Genomic DNA, 21736 nt, shown 5'->3' with positions numbered 1-21736 from the left:
TCCCATGGAGGCTGTCACTCAACTGAGGTTCCTTCCTCTCTGATGACTCTAGCTTGTGTCAAGTTGACATACAAAACCAACCAGTACAATATTGTACTGATATAAATGGAAGGCTGGGGAGACAGCTCAGTCAGTGAACTGACTGTCTTGTGTCAGGGTCTGAATATAAAATCCTGTTCCCAAGCCTCATGTGCTTGAATACTTGAGCATCCCAATGATGCTGTTTGGGGAGCTTATGGATTCTTTAAGAGGTGGAGCCTTGCTGGAGAAAGTGTGTCACTGGAGGTGGGATTTGAGGTTTTATTGACTGGACTCACTTCCTCTGTCCTTTCTCTGCTTCCTGTGTGTAGATGAGATGTGATCCCCCCTAAGCCTGGTGCTGCTGCCGCCATGCCTCCACCACCATGATGGATTGTAGCCTCTCTGGAACTGTAAGTCAAAACAAGCCCTTTGTTCCTTAACATGTTGTTCTGGTTTAAATGGTAATGGTCCTTATGGGCTCATTTGAATATCTGATCCCAAGTTGGTGGAACTGTTTGGAAAGGATTAGGAGGTGTTCACTTGTGGAAGGGGCATGTCACTATGGTCAGGCCTTGAGGTTTCAGAAGCCCACATCATCCCAAGTTCTTGCTTCATGTGGGATTCCCCTCTATATGCTGTGATTACCATTAATGAATAAAGAAACTGCTTTGGACCCATAACAGAGCAGAACTTAGCTAAAGAAGGAAAACTAAATGGAATGCTGGGAGAAAGAAGAGCAGAGTCAGAGAGACACCATGTAACCATGCTGGAGACAGATGCCGGAACTTTAGCTGGTAAGCCACAGCCATGTGGCCATACACATATTAATAGAAATGGGTTAAATTAATATGTAAGAGTTAGTCAATAAGAAGCTAGAGCTAATGGGCCAAGCAATGATTTAATTAATACAGTTTTTGTGTGATTATTTCGGGGCTGAGTGGCCAGGAACCAACAAGCAGCTCTCTCCTACAACCTGATCTCAAGCCTTTGATCCACCATGATGGACTCAAACCCACTGCAACCATGAGTCCTAGCCAAGGTTTTTGTTTTGAAGTCACTTTCATCATGGTGTTTTGTCACATCAATGGATGTCACTAAGACACCAGGCAAGCAGCAGGATCTGAGGTCAATCTCCAGAAGACATACAACAAACTGTGTGGTGGTCCACATTTGTCATCCCAGGACAGGGAAGCGTGGTCAGGAGGGTCCCTGGGGCTCACTGGCCCATCAGCCTACACTACTGAAAGAATTTCGGGCCAGAGAGAAAGACCTGATAAGAAAAGCCAACGCATCAAATCCAAAGAATAACACCCTAGGTTGTTCTCTAGCTCCACACACGTGTGTCACATTCAAGTATATACATACCCACAAGTGTGCCAGCACATGTATGAACATGCACGTATAAACATTAAGTGAATGTGCTAATCAATCTGACCTGATATTCACCTGGCTTCTGCTATTCATTGAGGCCAAGAATGGCCATCACAACTCTAGCTGCCAGCTCATGGTACCTCTCATTACCTACTTTTGGTCACTCTCCAGAGTTCTAGTATGGCCCCCTGGTCCTGAGCATGGACTGAGCCTAGTGGTTTTTCTGACACAGAACACATCAATGGTTAGTGGATTCCACAGCTGGGTGTTTGGTCTTTCTCACCCACATACTGTTCCTTGAAGTCGTCCTCATCTTGGGTTGATGTCATCATCTTGAGATGGTCACAGAACAGAGATCCAGGTGTTACCAGCTGCCAGGCAGCACTTAAGGCCTGCTAAAGTCCCAGAGGCTCAAAAGACTGTTCTACCCCATGTGGACCCAGAGGACCCAGCTAAGCATCCTGGCTGCAGATGGTCCCTTGGCTATCTCTTTTACGTGATGTCTCAGCTTTCAGGGAAAGCCTCATCTTCTGGTGGCAACTAGACCTAACATTTGGGGCTTTTCACTTGACAGGCTAATGGTGTATGCTACATAGGGCCCCCTCTCGTGGTGCAAGGCAGTATTAATTCCCACCCAGCCCTTGGGAAACAAACAAGGCCCTGAAGACACCAGGATGCTGAGTCAGAGTGTTTGTAGGCTACATGCACTGAGTGCACCTTGAGCTTAGAATATTTTCTATTTGTGATGCATTTATCAAGATGTAGTTATATTGAGGTCAAGGAAGAGCCAACCTCAATGCGTTTATGTGGCTAAACCTTGGAGTGGTTTTGTTCCATGGCTTTATTCTCTAAACACAAGTGTTCATGGGTTCTCTGAACTGATCTGAACTAGTCCACCAAGCTGTAGAGGCCACAGAGGCAGTAGAATACACCATTTATTTTTGAAACCTAAAATAAAGTCATTTTAAAACAAATGATATCTGCTTCTAACTACTAACTTTGATCCTAACCCCCAGGTTTGTCATACGTGTGCCTGTGAATCTTAGAAAATATGTAATCAACTTCTTCCTATGAGCAAGTATTGAACCCCCAAGCCACAGCTTAGGGTGAGAAATGCTCCAGATTGCTTTTAGTAAAGATCCTTTAAGCCAGGCATGGTGGCACAGGCATGGAATCCCAGATCTTGAGGGGCAGAACCAGGATCGCTAACAGTTCACAGAAGTCAGAGCAAGGTAGCTAGACCCTGTCTCAGAGGGAAAAAAAGCAGTGGTCACTAACAGCACGGATTTGTAGGGCCTCTCTGGAGCTTCAGCTGTATAAAGAGCATATCTCCTCTGTCCTTGGGAGCTCATGCTGTGCATTCGTAGGGCTTGCATGGTCTCCATGACCCTATGTGAACTCTAAGCCCCTCTGCATTTCCTCCTTAGCACATTAACCCTCATAAGAAACTGGATAGGACAAATCAAAACGTAAAGAAGCAAAATACCTTCTGTTCTCAGTGTCCTTTGGGATGAGACACCAAAACGATGCCTCCGTGCCGAGGAAGGGACCCCACTAGGACAAAAACGCTGTGTGTATCCAGGGTAGACCAGGGTTTTAAGAGTGAGATATTTGTTCAAGGGTCTGGAAAGCCAAGTACATGATGCAGGTCTATAATCCCAGTTCTTTAGAAACTGAGGCAGGAGGATGGTGGTTCTGGGTCAAACTAAGCTACAGAGCTCCAGGCCAGTCATGATGACAGTTGGAAACAATGTTTTAAAACAAAGAATGAAGTTTTGTTGGAATAAACAATGCCCACAATGCACTGAAGAAAGTCACAGTCATCCAAATTGCTGCAAGGAACAACCGCAGTTCAATCCTGCAGCTCAAAAAACTGCACCACCATGACCCACTGGGAGATGCGGATGCTGCAGCTGCCCTAGAACAATAGACATCACTTGTCCCAGGTTGTCACACACATTCTTGTTACCTTTGATTTTCATAGTCTGTTGAATGTTATACCTAAGGAGCCTGACTATTTCATCTATGATAAGATTAACCTTGGCAAAATGCTCTTGTCTGCTATATCCAAATGAGAAATAAGAGCCACTTCTACCCATATCTGAGCCAAATAAGCAAAGCCCAGGGTCCTAAATGGATTAGTGCTTTCCCATAATGTAGAAAAGTGATTACCTACCATAAAGGGCCTAACTTGCCCTGCACATTAGCAGAGTGGCTTATCTGCCTTCTCAGTGAAGTTCCTTTGATAGGAAGTTCTAACATGACTTCTAATGAAACCCAAGTCCAAGAGAGAAGAGGCAAATGGACTCTGGACAGGTCAGCTGCAGAGGCAGCCACACCCGCCTGACTGGCCTTAGCTTACCGCTACCATCAGACCACCTTAGTAACCTTGAGAAGCAAATATCCTGGCTCCTTCTGTGAGTAGCCACAGCTTAGCTAGGAGAACATTGTGAGTGGAGAGCCTCAGACTTCTCCCATGAACTAAGGACCAGCTGCATGGGGGAGCAGAAGGCTGGGAAGAGAGCAGAAGACACCCCAAAGCTCTAAAGGGAGGAGACTGGTGAGGAGGCACTGGGACTGCCAGCCAAGGGGCTGTGGGAGCACAGCAGGGGTTCCCATCCAATTTCTGGAGAATCAGGGCAGCCAGCACATTGAAGTCAAGTTTCTAAACTCAACTCTTTGGGACTAATATCCTCTCTTGCTGATTCCCTTTGTTCCACTCTCTACAGCCCATTGGGAACTCCAACGATAGAACCGGTATTTTGAAGATAGGCCCAACTCAGTTTTTATCCTCATGAGTTAATAAATGGGGGGACTTATACATATATATGAAAGGAGCCTGAGTGTATGTTCTGTGGGCTGCTAGCTCATCTGGCTAGCGTACCCCAACTCTCTACACAAGTACCAAGTATAAGACTTTGACAAAATGAGTGTACAAGTCTTCACAGAGCAAAAGACTCTAGAAAACAATCAACCCCTAAGAGAGAAGGGTGATCAGGGACTGGTACAGGACCACAGCCTGGCAACACCATCCTTTTCTGGCCTCGAAACTTTAGGGCATTCACTTCAGAACCTCTATCTCCATCTCATAAAACAAGTTTATGAGGATCCCAGCTTGACAAGAAAAGACATGTGTGTTTATACCACTGATCTCTCAAAGCCCTAACGAAACCACAGGGGAAGTTTTTAAAGAGCAGAAAGAAGAGATCTGTAATGCAACAGACAGGGAGGAAGAAGAGTAATACCAGTCGAAGGGGCACTTCAAGGAGTTCCCAGAAGATACAGGCCAGATAGAGAGATGCAATGAGCCAAGAGAGACATGGGGCTAAGTCCTTGGATCAACAACAGCAAAGACAACAGAAAGGAAAGGAAGCAGAAGCATTCCTGGGGAAGCCATGCCTGTCTTCATCCAGGCTGGTGACACCACGACCTTCCAAAAGTCCCTATCATCCTCTAGGTGGAAAAAGTAGATAATAAGAAAGCAAGTGCTTATTCATAAAACAATAGCATCATCATCCTCACTGTCATCATAGGGGAGAGCACTATGCTGAGTAGAGAAGTCACAAAGAGTCAGAAATAAGAATTGGAGGTTCCAAAACCCAGCAGCCAAGATCAAGGGAGCAGGGTTAGACTCCAATTCCAGAGAGAACTTTGTGGTGTGCCTGTTAAATCACTGCTCAAGAAAGACTCTCTGAGAATGTAGTGTTTGGGCTAAGACTTGCAGGAAAGAAAATTAAGCCAGCTGGGGATAGGAAGTCAGGGAGAAGCAAGAGGCTCACACATTTGTGGACCCAATGGAGACTTTGAACACTTCTGTTAAACAAATATGTCTCAACAAAGCTTGCAGGGCTGTAAATACTAAAGTATGATCGGAGCATGTAGGTCTGGAAATCCAGGTGAATGAAATGAAATTAAATTGAAATTGAAGCCCTGGCAATGCTGAAGCAGGCAAGTGCAGCCCATATATGTATGGTAGATCAGTTGAACTTGTCCATTTTGGGTTTCATGGTCTAAGTTAATGAGGACGACTGACCAGATCTCATTACAGATGGTTGTGAGCCACCATGTGGTTGCTGGGAATTGAACTCAGGACCTCTGGAAGAGCACGCAGGGCTTTTAACCACTGAGTCAATCTCTCCAGTCCATCTCTCAAGGTAAGTAATTGGAATTTTGAGCCAAAGAAGAGGGTAAACAGTGAGGATGAGGGCCACAGCACACGTTCATGGTTTTGGCTGTCTGAGAAAGGCCTGTAAGGGTGAGAGTGCAAACAGGGACAGAAGGGCCAAGCAGCCCAGAGCCTCTCTGTCTCCAGTCAGGCTCCCTCTCCTGAAGTGTACACCACTGTCCCAAATGTTGTCAGCACAGGACGGGGGACTGTACATTCAACCAATTGTCCTTGATTCCCTTTCCTCGGTGCACACATGTCCTGGTATGTCTTCCCCTGTTGATAATCTTACTGGATTAGAGCCTCATCCCATGTTCCCTTAATTATAACCCTTAAAAGCCCTATCTCAAAATACACTCACATTAGTAGTTAGAGGTTCAATATACAAATTTGCAGAAGGACACAATTTAGTTCATAACAGTGACCAGCTATGGAATGAGGCATGTGTATTTCCATATGTGTGCAAGCATGTGAGTGTGTGCAATGTATGTATGTGTGTATTTTGAATGTTCATCTGGGCAAGCATATCTAGGCACATATGCTTGTTTGCCTTTCTGGAAATATTTTGTTATTTTGGATGATGTTCATAGGTATGTAGCTTGTATGTTCTCACATGTGCATGAATATTTACACACTTATGTTTCCTGTGCACTTATGTACAGAGTATGCATTGCAAGTATCTGTAAAGATATGTGTGGTTATGTGCACATGAGTTTATATGAATGTGCTCATGAACACGGACTGCACTTCTTTCCTGATAGAGTTTTGAATCTACGGAAGACTAGATAGATACTGGTAGTTGGGGTGAGCAGTGAGGCCCCAGCCAGAGTGGCTCCTGAGCAACACAGAACCATGGAAAATGCCAGCTTCCCACACTGACCTGTTCTGTTAAGACCAAGGCTACAAGGGAGCCACACAAGGTATGTGCTTTCTTCAAGAAATTCTGAAGGAGGGAAGGACAGGGCAGGCTGAGTGCACGTGCTCAAGCCTCACTTGAGGTGAAGACCTCTTGAGAGAGGAGCAAGTGAGAATGGTAGGACTTCTGGATGTACCCAGGATGGGGATTACTGCTTCTCTTGATGTGAACAGCTGGACAACACATACACACACACACACACAATTAGTTCCTGGAGTGGGAAGCTACTCCTTCTCCCTGATGCCCTGATGTGTACATCCAGACTACCAGTTGGGTAAGTGAACCCAGGGTCTGTAACAAGACTCTGAGAGGTCGTGATGAGAAGCAGCTGGGTCTTAGCTCCACTGGCATGTGTGGCCCTGGTTCTAACTTCATCTTCCACGGGAGGAACCTCATAGGCTGCAGCCATTCAGCACAGCACAGGATAGCCTCTGACACGTAGAGGGCAAAGTCCAGAATTTGGGACCAGTGAGCTTTGTCCCTGCCTGCTTCGTGGGGTGCTGGAGAGCAATGAAGAGCCCTAAGGTCAAAGGTGGCGACTGTGCCTTAGGATCAGCAGCCCCAGTCCTGGCAATCTTCCTCGGCTTCAATGATTTCCTCACATAGACACCCTTAGAGCACCGAAAACCAAGATTAATGAGCAATTAGTGTGAAAATCTTGAAGAAATAAGCACTAATTAAATAGCAGATGGAGTATTAAGGAATGCTGCGCAGGCCTCAGATTATTACAAACTTGGGCTCATCCTTTGATTTGGGGACAGTCTGAAAATGTAGAAGCTTGTTTATTTATTTTGTTTTGGTGTGTGTGTGTGTGTGTAAGCAGGAGTTAATGTGTGAATCATTCTCAATAGCTCCTGCTCTGCATTCATTCATTCATTTGAAATAGACCCTGAAACCTGCTAATTCAGCTAGACTAGCCAGCCAGAGAGCCTCAAGACTCTTCTCCACGCCCTCCCAAACCAAATACATGCACCAGCTGAACTACAAGTACATCCTGTCACATCCAGCTGTTTTCTCCTTTTCAGTGGGTTCTGAGGGACTGAACTGAGATCCCCAGGACTGGACAGCAAGCATCTTACTAGGCTGTCACCCTCAACCATTCTTTAAACAGGAAGGGAAGTGCACTTGGCCCTGCCTAACGCATAGTGGGTCTTTATACAGGAAGGTAAGCAATCTGCTCCTGCCTAACACACAGTAGGTCTTTAAACAGGAAGGGAAGCACACCTGGTCCTACCTAGCACACAGTGGGTCTTTAAATAGGAAGGGAAGCACATCTGGTCCTGCCAGCACATAGTGGGTCCGGCACAAGTTTGTCTTCTGGGCTGACTCTTGCATTAGAATCCTACATCTCCGCAGATCCCACACACTCATCCTTGCCTGGACTCTAAGGCCCACTACATGGGTCCAGTCTCTAATTCATTTGCCTCCCGACCCACCAAGTCAGGCCTGGAGCATCTCCCTCATAATCTATGAGGCAGGTGGATTTTGCTGTGCAACGTAACTCTGAAAAGAAAGCTGGTGGTACTCACCTCTAATCTCTCAGGAAGCAGACGCAGGAGACTCCTGTACCCAAAGGCATCCTAGGCTACACAAGAAACCCTGTCTCCAAAAACATTAACTTGCATAGTATCTGGCCGTGAAGGTGTCGGCTAACTGGCCGCTAGGCTCTGAAGACATTTCAGGAGAAGTGGAAAGGTTTTTATCAGAAAGCCAGCAGTGTGAGTGGGCTGGGGGTGGCAGAACAGACTTGTCTCTTTCCCACGGTGACATATGCATCAGTGCCTCCTGACAGCATTCTCCTGACAGAGGATGCTGAGACCCCTTCCTTTCTCTCAACGCTCACAGCCCCAGTCTGGTTGGTGGCCAAGCCTGTTCTGACCATGACTGTCAACTTTATGGTTTATCTTGAAATCAAAGGCTAAGTAGGATACCCCAAACCACCACTGTTAGCCTTGCTTTTGGCTGCCACCAACTCAGGTAGGATACCACCATTATGTCCCCATTTTTACAGGCTTTTGTTGAGTCCTGGATCCCAGGATCTATCAAGACGAATTGCCAAATATTTGGGGAGTGCTACATGAATAATTTTCTTTATATTAGTTAATTTTTTTATTTATTTTATATTCCCGCCATAGTTTCCCTTCCCTCATCTCCCTCTGGCCCCTCCCCATCCATTCCTCCTCTTTGTTCAGAAAGGGGCAGGCCTCCCATGGGTGTCAACAAAGTAGGGTTTGTCAAGTTGATGTAAACCTAAACCCCTTCCAGTATGAAGAATGGGTTCCCAAAAGCCAGCCCAAAGCATTAAATGCAGGCCCTGATCCAATTACTAGGAGTCTCCAAAATAGACCAAGCCACACAACTATCACACATACATAGAGGGCCTCAGTCAGTCCACGCTGGCTCCCTGGCTGTTGGTCCAGGGTCTGTGAGCTCCTATGAGCTCAGGTCAGTTGTTTCTGTGGGGTCCCTTAGAATGACCTTGACTCGCCCACCTGGCTTGCATAGTCCTTCCCCTCTCTCTTCATGATGGCTGGCCTCTCTTTTTGGTTACAATAAGGGCGCTTTGATAAATCCTACACAGAGATACAGACTCTGCCAACCCAAGCTAGCAGAGCTCCTCCCTAAAGCAAACAACCCACATCATCGGAAGCTCCTCATGTCGGCCCCAGCCACATCTTCCAATAAGTGACTCTGTAGCTTTGGGCTCAGACTTTGCCTCTCCTGGTTTCCTTTTCTGCTGTGCAGAACAGATCTGGCAACAGGATGTGCAGTGTTTCGGGAGCTCCAGGGTGATTGTGACAGGCTGAGGAGCCCTGAGCTGGAAGCCAGGCTGCTGTTCTGCAGCTTTCTCCTGTAGACACCCACCCACGCCTTTGCAGATTGCTGTCCTGGCCCCTTCACTAGTTGCCATGGGAAGATGAGAACAGAGAGCTGAGCTCCATAGGCAGGCGTGTTGCGGCAGGTTGTTGAGGTTCCAATCCCCACAGAGGAGTGCTCAGCAGGCTGGAGGCTACCTCATTAGCACAGAGCCCCTGGCCAGGCCTACTTAGAGCCACTCTGTGCACACCTAACACCCAGATTCCAGCTCCCTCCTCACTCAGGCCTGACACCTGGGCAAACTTAAGACAGTTATAATTCACACGTCTACTTTCTCATTATTTTTAATTGTGTGTGTGTGTGTGTGTACATACACATGAGTGTGCAGGGGATGTCAGATGTCCCCATCTATCACTCTCAACCTTATTCCATCGAGACGGGGTCTCTCACTAAATGGGAAGCTCACCATCTTGGTAAGGTGACTGATCAGAAAATGCCAAGAATATTCCTGGCTCTGCCCCTGCTCCCAATGCTGGGCTTGCAGGCTTGTATAATCACATACAGCTACACAGCTTTTTATGGGGATACTGGGGATTCAAACCCATGTCCTCATGTTTACACAGAAAGTACTTTTACTTACTGAGCCGTTGCCCTAATTCCTACTCCCCAATTCTCCATGCAAGTCTTGCTCCAAAAGATCCAGGACTGAGTTTCAGGTCCGTGTAAGACACAAGACACGTGAGTGTAGAAAGTGGCAGAGGAGAGCCCAGCTCAGCCTCTTCCTAGGGAAGCCTCTATCAGGTACGGTGCCAAACTTCTTATGTGCGGGGTCTCAACAAACCAGATGGTGATCCTTGGCATATGGGCAGGATGCCCATGTTATGGAAGAACAAACTGAGGCCCCTGCAAGTAAGAAACAGGCTTCTGTCCAGAGAGCTGGGGCCATTCTCCAGCCTAGTTCCCCGGAGTAGACACAATTCACGGATCGCCCTAAGCTCAGTTCTCTGTTTTGAAGATTCATCCTTACCCTATCCTAAACCTTCGTTTAGGTCGTGGCTCCCAAAGTTTGCAGGTCTAGGTCCCAGGAAAGCAGGGAAAAGGGCCTCTGCAGGTGTGATGGGGTGGGTAAACACTCTAGATCAGCAGATGGCCCCAACTGAGGCGCCCGTGTTCCTACATGAAAAAGGCAGGGGGTTTGAGTTCCAGCCTCTTCCAGAACTAACAGAGAGTAAATTGTTCCCATTTGTTATGTTGACTTTGCAGCCATTTTTGACAACAACCCACCACAACAGATCACAAACAATGGAACCAAATCCAAGCTCAGCAGAGGACAGCAGCAGCCTCTCCCCAGTGGGTGGCCAGGTCAGGGCTGGACCAAACTGCTGACAGGCACGCCCTCGTTAAACCAGAAGGTTGTCTGTCCTTGGCTGACCTTGTCACCGCACACCTGTATTTTCTTCCGGCAGAGCTGCAGGACACATCCTATGGAAGCGCAAGAAGAGGATGTACCCCAAAAACCCACTGCTCCGTCCCTCGTCCACCTCCACCCACTCTTTCCACAGAGACGACAGGAGGAGACAGAGGGGAAGCCCAGGAATTACCAGCTTCAGCTGATTTCACACCACCTGGAAGGAACGAACTGCCTCCTCCTCCCTCAACTCTGCTGAGGATTCTGTTCCTACCAAGCACTCACAAAGAGGCACCCAAGTGCTCCCAAGAGCTTCCCAAGAAGCACCAGTACTTTCTGCTCTTTCCCCTCCCCAGACACATGGGCAGCACCACCCCTATAGTCCCCATCTCTGCAAACATCTTTAGAGCAGAAGTGGGATCCCCATGGCTGTGGCGCAGGGAGACACGAGACTCAATTCTGTTTTCCCCACCCAGTCCCTTTGTTTTATTAGACTCGGTTCTGTGTTCCTCAAGTCTCCAAAGCTCCCCCGGCCCTGAAGTGATGAACACTAAGCCAGCAGTCAGCCTGGGACACGTCTTGGGCTGTGAGCACCAAGACCCACGCTCTCAGAATGTAGGCTGCTTCCAACAGATATAAAAGCAGCCTGTGTTTCTTTTTTTAACTCTGTGAGTGCTCGGCAGATTCATATTCTACCCACATCTAAGAGCAGGAGCTGGGCAGATGCTCTCCACAGCGTGAAGCTAGCAGAGTCTAGAAGCAGACGTGCGCAGCCCCAGGCGTATGTCCGACTGTCCACAGAGCTCAGCTCCACAGAGACGGAGATGCTGCTCCCAGCAGCCAAGCATCCACCCCCACTTCCATGTATGAGGGATGCCACTCCTGTGGAGGCTCACAGTCTCTCCCTTATAGCACCTGTCACACAGGGCATGACTAATGTGGCCTGACTTGTCTAAAGCAGTACAGAAACAGAAAATCCCTGCTGTCTGATGGAATCCGTGGTTGCTCAGCAAAACATCAGAGACCATTCTCAAAGCATTTAGTTCAGAGCTCTGTGCCTATCTGCTAAACTTAGATACTAATCTGGGGAACGGTTTCCCCTCTTGGACACCATAGGCTCTAAGAGACAATGGCAGGCAATGCTGGCCATCCGCATCTGTGGTATAATCACAGTGTTTGACCTTCATTGCTACAGGGTCTCATTTCTGCCTTAGACAGTCGCCCATGAAGATCTATTAGACATTAGACATGCCTATTAGAGACCTGAAACCTTTGTTGTTTGGAGCTGTTAAGAGGAAAACTAGGCCATCCCACTCCATGTGGAAGGAAGTGGCTGATGGAGGCCTGAAGGACTCAGGGCCATGAAGGGAGGTTCCGGAGTCACAGCAGGGAGGATAATTTAGAGGTCTTTGAGCAAAACCTGCCTCTTCCAGAGAGCACACCTGGAAGGAGCTTCAGGGTCTCCAGTGTCTGATGGAAAATAAATAGAGAGAGAAGAGGGAGGGAGGGAGGGAGGGAGGGAGGGAGGGAGGGGAAGAAAGGGGGAGGGAAAAAAGGGAAGGAGGGGATGAATAGGGAAAGAGGGAGGGAGGGGAGAATAATGAAGAAGGGAGGGAGAGGAGGGGGAGAAAAGGGGGGAGGAGAAGAAAGGGAGAAAAGGAGTGAGGGAGGAAGGGGAGAAAGGAAGGTGGTAGGGGTAAGGAAGGAGTGAATATGGAAAGAGGGAGGGAGAGGGGAAAAGGAGAGACTAGTGGAAGAGGGAGAGAAAGACTGAGTGAGGGAAGGGGTAAATAGGAAAGGAGGGGAGGGAGAGAAGAAGGGAGGGAGAAAGGGAGGGAAGAGAATGATGAGAGCGAGGAGGACGTCAAGAAAATAGGCCTAGGAACCAAGGACAGACTCCATGGCTGCCCTGGCATTGTCCACTGAGCTGGGAACAGCTCAGCACAGCCTTGATGTTGGAATCCTGAAGAAATAGTAGCAAGCCTGGCTCAGACTGCACTGTAATGGCAGGGGGAATATAGAGAAAGGAGAAAAGCTACAATGAGTCTACAGACACAACGTAGCAGACTGAACCAAACTGAGACAATTAACCAGGAAGCAGAAGTCGTAATTTGAAAGCCAGCATCCTCATGGGACTCCAAGTTAAAGAATATTAGAGAATGATTCTCCTCAGGCCCAGGTCCTGTGTTTATCCCTTTTCCTGCCCCTCCTCCCCCATCCACGGCTTACCTCCTTCTCTTCCTCTCCTCTTCTTCTTCTCCCCCACTTCCCACCTTACCCTTCCTCTCCTTTCCTACTTCTTTATGTATAGCCAGATCATGACGTGCCCCACCCCTCTGCTGCCTCAGTGACCAGGTAGATCCTGAGCCCTAGAATCCTCTCTGTGTAACAGTAAGGCTGATGCCATCTCTTTGCTAACTGCTGTACATCAGACCTGGAGATCTCAGTTAAACTTTGCTGGCTGTGGGACCTGGGTGTGACCTCCAGGGCTGGCAGGACTATATACCATCATTTGGGGCAGGGAGTGGACAGTGTGTGTGTGCATGGTCTCACCATCATCTAGAGCTTCCTTCAAACTATCTGTTCACCTTCATCACTACACCTTTAGCCCTGACAGCACCCGAGCTTTCTGCCCGTACTTCAGGGATACTTGACAAACGAATAAGCAGGTAAGAATGATTGGTCATATAAGGACCGGTCAGGAGGCAAATGGGAAGGCAAGGCTGTGGAGAAACCCCAGGATGATAGTCACTGCTCAATCCATGATTCACAAGTCCCCAAGAACAGAAACAGCATGTGTACTCACAACCCTACCCCCTACAAATAAGTGCATGCGTACACACACACACACACAAACACACATACTAGCAGAAATGAGACTGGCCATGGGCAGCTATGGGCCTCCTTGCCCTCTCAAGAGAGAAGAGCATCTGCTTTAGGGGAAAGGTAGCCCTGCTGAAGATACCACAGGATTGCAGGACTCTGACTCCTGGCTCCCAGTGCAGCCTGGGAAAGCAGGTGGGTGGCCCACTATGGGCTGAATGTGATTCATCCATCCCACTTTCAAATAGAAGGCCTCTCTGTCTACTACCACTGGAACGTGAACTAAGCAACTCAGGCCATTCTGTCTCACCGTCAGGATGGCCACTGGAAGAAAGGCTTATGGGAGTGGGCTTCTTTTCGCTGTGCCCCGCCACACAGTCAGAAAGCCTTCGCCTCCATCGGAGTTCCTAGACCACGTGATCTGAGTCTCTGCCTGTGTAAACCATCTAGGTGCCCTATGACAGCAGCTCTGGCAGCGTGACATTTCTTAGGAGGACCAAGATGTCTGTCGTTCCACAGTGCTTTGCTTCTTTAGAAAGAAGGTTTCCAGGCCCTGGCCCATACCAATGCAGTTGGAATGTGTGTGGAATAGAACAGGTCAAACCTGTAGGTGCATGGAGGTAGGAGGAATGCTGAGACAAATTGAGTTCAGGGAAGAACAGACTTGAGTTCAAGGCCAAGCATGTTAATACCAGCTATAGAAGAAGAGAGCCCCTTGTTGGTTCCTGGCTGCTTACCCCTGAAATAACCACACAGAAACTGTATTAATTAAATCACTGCTTGGCCCATGAGCTCTAGCTTCATATTGGCCAACTCTTATATTAATTTAACCCATTTCAATTAATCTGTGTATTGCCACGTGGCTGTGGCTTACCAACTAAAGTTCCAGTGTCTGTCTCGAGTGGGGCTACAAGGCTTCTCTCTGACTCCACCTCCTTTCTCCCAGCATTCTATTTAGTTTTCCTCTCTAGCTCTGCTATAGGCCCAAAGCACTTCCTTTATTCATTAAAGGTAATCACAGCATATAGAGGGGACTCCCACATCAACCAGCAGCTGGTTACTGCAGAGCAGCAACCAAATCTCACCTGGTGGAGGGCACAGGAGAGAAATGCATAGGCATTAACATCAAGGGGGAAGTGATGCCTCAGACAAAACAGGAAGTTGAGAGGTCAGAGACAGGCTAAAGCTAAGAGGGCAACTCTGTGGCCAGCCAGAGCTTTGGACCTGAGTTAGAGAAGGGGCAGAGACAAGCGTGTGCTGTGTGAACAAGGAGGATGGGTGGCAGAATGCAGCATGCTTTTGTAACCACAATACAAACACCTTGTGAATAACCCCCAAAAGCACAGAAAGGGGATAACATGAGACAAGTTTGGTCCCAAAGGAAAGGTCGTGGAGGGGGGGGGGCGGCTGTCCATAGCATACAAGAGTAGGATGAAGGGCTGAGGTCGAGATGGAGGCTCAGTGGGAGCCTGGCGGGACTGCATGTGGGTCCTGGCCTGTTTATCCTCCACATAGGAGGAGGCAGGGTACCGTTAAGGAAGCAGATAGGCATCATGGAGAATGTCATGGAGGCCCTAGAATAGGATGCTTACTGAGGTCATAGAGCCCTGGGCCTGAACTTTAAGCACCAGGTGGGAGGATTCAATCTTTACAGTAAGAAAGAGCTTTGTTCTTACTGGGACAGTTTGGAGAGTGGATAAAATACAGTTCCTCAAGAGTCAAAGATGAGTAAAACCTCAACTCCAGGCCCCGATTGCAGAAGACCTGAGGATGGGGTACAGGTGACCATGGATAATGGTCAAAGCTTGTTTATGTTGTAGTCCAGACTGGTGGGGAGCGAGGAGGGAGTTGGGCCTCCAGAGGATGAATACAAATGCAGGTGCAGTTGGGAAGAAAGTCAGAAATGGCCAGGCTGCAGGTTTTGAGTGCTCTGTGCCTCTTCACCAGCACAGAGGCCTTGGGAAGCAGCAGGTGCAGCCTGAGGGCTCTGGAAAGAATGCAGAGCACCAGGCAAAGATGGGGTGTCTACCAGGGAGAGGCTAAAACTGCCCAGGGATTGGCACTTGGTAGAAAGGACATGAACACACTCTGGGGGTTGAAGCCATCGATAGGGTAGCTGGGGAGGCCAGGAAGCTGGTTCTCCCTCACCTAAAGCCATCTAAGAGGAAGCTCCAAGGGTCGGCTGTAAGTGACCTTGAATACTCTTTCTTTTTTGCCCTGCTGCAAGGAAGCCTCTTCTCCGTTTTCACAGTGGCCCATCTTGCAGAGGTGTGGGCTCGGCTCAGAGAGCAGCACCTGCACAATCTGGACTGAATGAATTGATTTGCGTGTTGCCTCTGGCCAGCAGCTGGGAGCCCCTCCCCAGCTAGGGGAGTTGGCCTCAGCTTAGGCTGTGCAGCCTCCAGTGGAGCCAGTGCAGCTGGCTGGAGCAAGACAAGCAGTCAAGCGTGGAGCCGATTGTGCTGCACACAAGTGACAGAGCAGGGCACAAGTGAGACACACCAGCCATGGCCAGTGCCACCTCCCACCCTTTCTCCAGAGCACCAGGAATATATGCACATGTGCATGCTTACACATGTGATCCGTGTGTGCAAAAGTACATGCACCATGCACACACCCACATGTGTGCCATTACATAAGGGCACCTATGTGCACACACATGTGTGCATGTGTACATACCCCACAGTCCATTGGCTCCCTCAGGAGCAGAGTTACTCTCACCCTCACCTCCTTTGCAGCTTGGAGAACCTTCTGGCCCTCTGCCTCCCCAGTGAGCACTCTCTGAACACAGGGACTTCCCAGCTCTGTCCTGCCTGCCATGGGCTGCTCCCCTGCCATCTGGTCACAGAGTCTGATAAGCATGGGCAAGCAGCCAACTTGGCCTCGGCTCTGCTTGGAGGCTGGACTGGCAGATAAATTGGTTGTGGAGGGGAGCAAGGAGGGGGAGTGGGGACCTGGGGGTGGTGCAGACAGAGGAAGAGTTTCAGATTCACCCTCCACTAAACCCTGCTTCAGCTTTCCGAGCTCATCGCAGCGCTGTGAGCCTGAGAGAGTGCCAGCCAGGAGCAGGCAGATGGTGCTGAGCGGGTGTGGGCCAAGTTGGAATGGGCAAGGACCTTGTCAGAATAAGCATAGGGCAGCAGACCCATCCCTAAACCCTGCACCCAGGAAAGGTGTGACCTGCCAACCTCATTACCTTGAGAGGACACTCGGGCTCATTCTGGCTTATTCCGGTCTGAGAGGCACTGACCTGAAACCTTGGAGTTACTCAGGAAGAGTCTTGGCTCTGGCCATGGAGCTGGCACATACTGAGTGGGTGGCCAGATGTCAGCTTTTGCACAAAGCAATTCTGACACTCGAGTGACCTCCAGGAACTCCAGAGATAAACCTTGGATAGCACAAGATTTACACTTCAAAATACGCTGGCTTTGCTGTGGCTGTCATTACTGGAAGCTGCCAGTGTGCCCTTAAGAAGAGGCATGAGGGCTGTATGACAGAGGTCAGCAGTGTGGCCCTTGTCACTTACGTCTGAGTCTAGTAAAATGTACCTGCTTCTCACAACCACAAACTTGAGTCCCATCATTCCCTGTCGATCTTGTGAGCATTTCCTTAAAGTCTCACAACGACTCAGCTCCTGTCAGACAAGCAACAGACATATGCGAAGCCTCCTGACAATGACCAGTTAGGACCCTTGCATATAGAACAAGACCCAAAGACTGAATGAGATGATTGTACCCACTGCAAAGAGGTTCTCTTGATGTTTGTTTGTTTGTTTGATTGTTTGTTTTGAGACAGGGTTTCTCTGTGTCACTTTGGAGCCTGTCCTGAAACTTGCTCTGTAGACCAAGTTGGCTTCAAACTCAGAGATCTGCCTGCCTCTGCCTCCTGGGTGCTGAAATGAAAGACATGTGCCACCACCGCCAGGCAGCTTGTTCTCCTGATTTCTAATTCTCCTGCATCTGCTGTTTGGTTCAAAGCAGCTATGAGATGCAGGGCTGCTGGAGGCAGGAACGTAGCACACTGAGGATGAATTTGGGGGCGCTTCCAAAGACAGGTCCATTCAGGCCTACCTATGCTACCTGTGCTATGTGTCAAAAGCAACTCCAAGACAGTATATGGGAAGGGAAAACCCTAGTAGAAATCAGTCAACATCTATGTAATGTTCTGTCTTGAATTTGAACATGATATGTGCCTGTCCTGAAATCCCAAGCTCACCTGTTCTTAGTGTGACATGCTTTAGCAGGTAAAGTCCTCAAGGCCTTGAGCTGTCTAGGTGCTAAATTATCCTCACAGATAGCCATGCCACAGACACACCAGAGCAATACAAACATGCTCACTGGGTTCCTTTGATCTACTCTGTCACTCGGGTCTAAGTAGGCCAGTGGTTAACAAAAGGCTTTTTCGACTTGGCTGGAGTAACACCACTTGAAATCAACAAGAAGACTTGAAGAGCAAAGTACCTGCCCCCACTCCCTATCCTTGTAACCTCTCCCGCAGCCCACATTTATGGGGAAGCTAAGTGCTTTAAGGACATTGTTGATTACAGATCAAATTTATTCTCAAGAAAGCCGGGTGGATTTGTAACAACATTAACATCAGAAAAGCATAGGGCTGCTCAAGGCTCAAGATAAATTTGTTCATAAGATTGGCCACTGTGTTCACCCCAAACATCCGTGTTAGGGTCCTAACCCATGGGTAATGGTGTAGGAGGAGCAGAAGGGGCAGACATTTCCAATATCCATGTCATAAAAGCAGGAAAGGGGGCCAAGAAAGCTTTCGCCCATCTGCCATGCAAAAACACGCAAAGACATCCACGAGGCATACAGTGATTCTTCTCCAGGATCTACCAGATCTCTGCCCGAAACTTCCTGCCCTCCAGAATTACAATAAATAAACTTCTGTCATTTAAAAGCCAGTTGGTTGATAGCAAATTTGCCATAGACATCCACATACCATGAGGCAAGCCTGGGCCTTGCTGCAGCAAATACCTAAAGCCACAGAGACTGCGTTGGAACTGGGTGTTGGATGTAGGGAGTGAGAGAATCTGAAGACATGTTCCATGAAAAGTCCAAGGCTAGACCATTATTGGATGGTTTCCCTCGAGGGTTCTGGAGAGATGGAGAGCCATAGAGAAAGCCTCAGCCTCCTTAAAGAACATCTATATGGTGGTGGGGGGGGGCTAGCAGAAATAAGGGTGGAGAGGACATTCTGATGAAGTGTCTGGTAGAAGTCGATAGTTAGGAGTGTTGCTGTTGAACTGGAAAGGAGAGGCTAACACCCTGGCCAAACAGTGTTGACGGTTGCAGGAGGTAGAACCTGAAACTAATTAAACTGAGTATTTGGCTGAGTAAATTAGATAGTGTTTATTCTTTAGAATAAAATAGGAAACATGAAAAGATGTAAAAACAAGAGTTGTACATCAAAAGGCAAGTTGAAATTTTTTAAGTATTTCTCAGCCTATCCATATTGGGAAATTTGAAAAAGGCTGTTTGGGAGACAGCAGGACTAGATATGTCCAAGGGAACCCTTGACTTGGAGATTAGTATGATTTGCCCATCTAAGTACAAGCCATGACCTGTCATCCAAAAGCAACAGAAGAGAGACTCCCAAGGCATTTTGGAGTTCAGCAAGTATGTACCATCAGAGGGCAAGGCCCAGAAGCAGAATAGAACAAATTGAAAGAAGAACTATGGCTGCCCAGGGCCAGCATCCCTCCCAGACTGAAACACAGAGTTTCTGGTGCTCTAGGTGCAATGCTGGCAGGCACTTGTGGAAGCTGTGACATGTAGATTGTTCAGCAAAGTCACAGGGGCTTGGAAACTCCTAGTATATGTCAAAATGTCCCCAAAAGTTATGGAACCCAGGCAGGGAATCAGCACAGGGATGAAGGCACTGTAGAAAGACCTCCAGGCCCATGTCTAAGACAGCCATGACAGAGAGAATTGCTCAAGGCATGGATGCAGAGCTACTCCGTGCCTTGGTATTCAACCCTCACATGGCAAATCCACAGAGATGGGATACTCCAACACAAACACATGTTCACACACACATACACACACATGCGTGAGCACACACACCACATGCATACACTTGCAGAGGCCCTAGAGCATGGAGACAGAGAAGGTTACTTTTGATCTTTAAGATTTGAAATTTTTTCCCCTTTTTTTTCCTTCCTCTTTTTTCTCCTTTGGAGCTTGGATGTCTGTCCAATGTCTGCACCACCATTATGACACATTTGGTCATGTCTACTCGCAGCTCAACTGTCTCAGTATAAAATGTACCTTCGAAACTCAGATCACTCATGCTAGTTAGAAGAGGTTTTGACAAACTGAGCCGCCAAGACAGGATGATCTTTATCCTGTAGCTATGCCGACAGGAATGCAGTACGCTCTGAGCATCCGGTTTTCATAAACTGTATACCATGCAGGTTTGGAGGTTCACAATGACAACCGTATTTTAGTGCTTTGAGCTCCAGTAAAAAACCCCTTCCCCATATTCCTGTAAGTAACCACAATAAAGTTCATTGGTTCAACAGTGTGGGGGGAAAACCTATCTTCCAGTCTCACCTATATGTGATTAGGTGAGACTTGAAATATGTGAAAGAAGACTTTTCCCTAGAATTAGCTAAGATTCCGGAGTGACTGAGATGGAATGCATTTTGCCAGTAAGAAGAACAATTCTTTGGTGAAGGTAGGGGCAGGGTGCTAGTTTTAAGTGTGTGTGTGTGTGTGCGTGTGTGTGCATGTGTGTGTGTGCATGTGCGTGTGCGAGCATGCGTACATGTCTTCCCAAAATTCATATAATGGAACAAAGATCTTAAGAGATGAGGACCTTTGGGAGGTACTAGCCCAAGAGGGTTCCACCCTCTCGCATGTAACTAGCCTTGTGAGAGAAGCTTCAGAGTTCTCTGACCCCGTCCATCTTTTTCGTTTGTCCATGCATTGGCCATCCTGCCTTCTGCCATGGGAAAACACATTCACAAGACACCATTTGGAAACTGAAAACACTAAATCTGCTGGGCTGACCACCTGACCTCAGACTTCCTAGGTGCTTAGAACTGTAAGAAATAGCTTCCAAATATTTACAAATTACTAGGCAAGTATTTTGTTATAGGAGCCCAATAAATCTAGGACAGTTACTTTTACATCTATACCCACAGAACTTCCTATAGTTTGTAGTATGACTTGGAAGTAGGGCATTTAACACCCATGGGAAGGAAGAGGGTGGCAGATGTCTCCCGTCCTTTTAAAGTCTTGGAATCCAGTCATTGATCGCCTCCTTCGTCCAGTTCGGAATGTACCTAAGACCAACAGGGCCTGGTCCATGACTCATCTCGGCTATTCAAAAATCGGAGGGAAGAAGATTGCATGTCTGCGGTCTGCTTGGGCTGTTGAGTGAGTGTGAGATCAGTGGGGATGGAGAGAGACCCCATCTCAATGAGAAAAAGAGTGGGGTAGGAGACTGAAGAGATGGCTCAGTAGTTACAGTCTCCCTCTGCTCTCAGGGTGCCCAGGTTTGCTTCCCAGCACCCATGCAGATCTCATACCATTCTGGCCTCTAAGACCACCGTATGCACATGGTGTGAAATGGATCAGGATACATGTCCACATAAAAAAATAAATTGTAAATAAATTTAAAAAGAAACAACAAGCTGTCATCTCAGGGCTAGCACGCTTGCCTGGCGTGTGTGAGGACCTAGATTCAAGTCCTGAATCTGGGGATGGGTGGATAGCTAACACTATGGTAATGATAGCATCCTAAGAGGCTAACCCATCTAAAAGTGCCTTTGGGCTCACGTAGGCACAGCCTCGGGGCCATGTACATGTTCCCTCATATGTAGATACAACTTCAGCTCTAAGTGAAAGTGAAATATAACCTCAGACCCCTGTAGATGTGGCTTTGAGTCCCCATAAACATGGCCCCAAATGTATGTTGATGTACTCTAAGATGTATATAGATATAGTTTTGGGTTCTAGAATACAGTTTCTGTCCCTTAATCTCCATATGAGAATGAAAGGGAATACTGCAATTTTAGTAACTTCCCACCATTGGGGGCAGGAGATCCTACAGAGACAGTTTTGTTCAGGTTTGCCCAGATGTGCCATGTGAGGTCAGTATGTACACAGATTCCCATGGAGTAAAGAGCATATTGTCCACATGAAGTCTCTTCATGGCTCACAGACACGCAGAGCCAAGTACACACCATGACCACTCC

The sequence above is a fragment of the Chionomys nivalis genome, chromosome 1, assembly GCF_950005125.1.
Source record: "Chionomys nivalis chromosome 1, mChiNiv1.1, whole genome shotgun sequence".
Taxonomy (NCBI): domain Eukaryota; kingdom Metazoa; phylum Chordata; class Mammalia; order Rodentia; family Cricetidae; genus Chionomys; species Chionomys nivalis.
Note: the sequence above shows the minus strand (reverse complement) of the source record.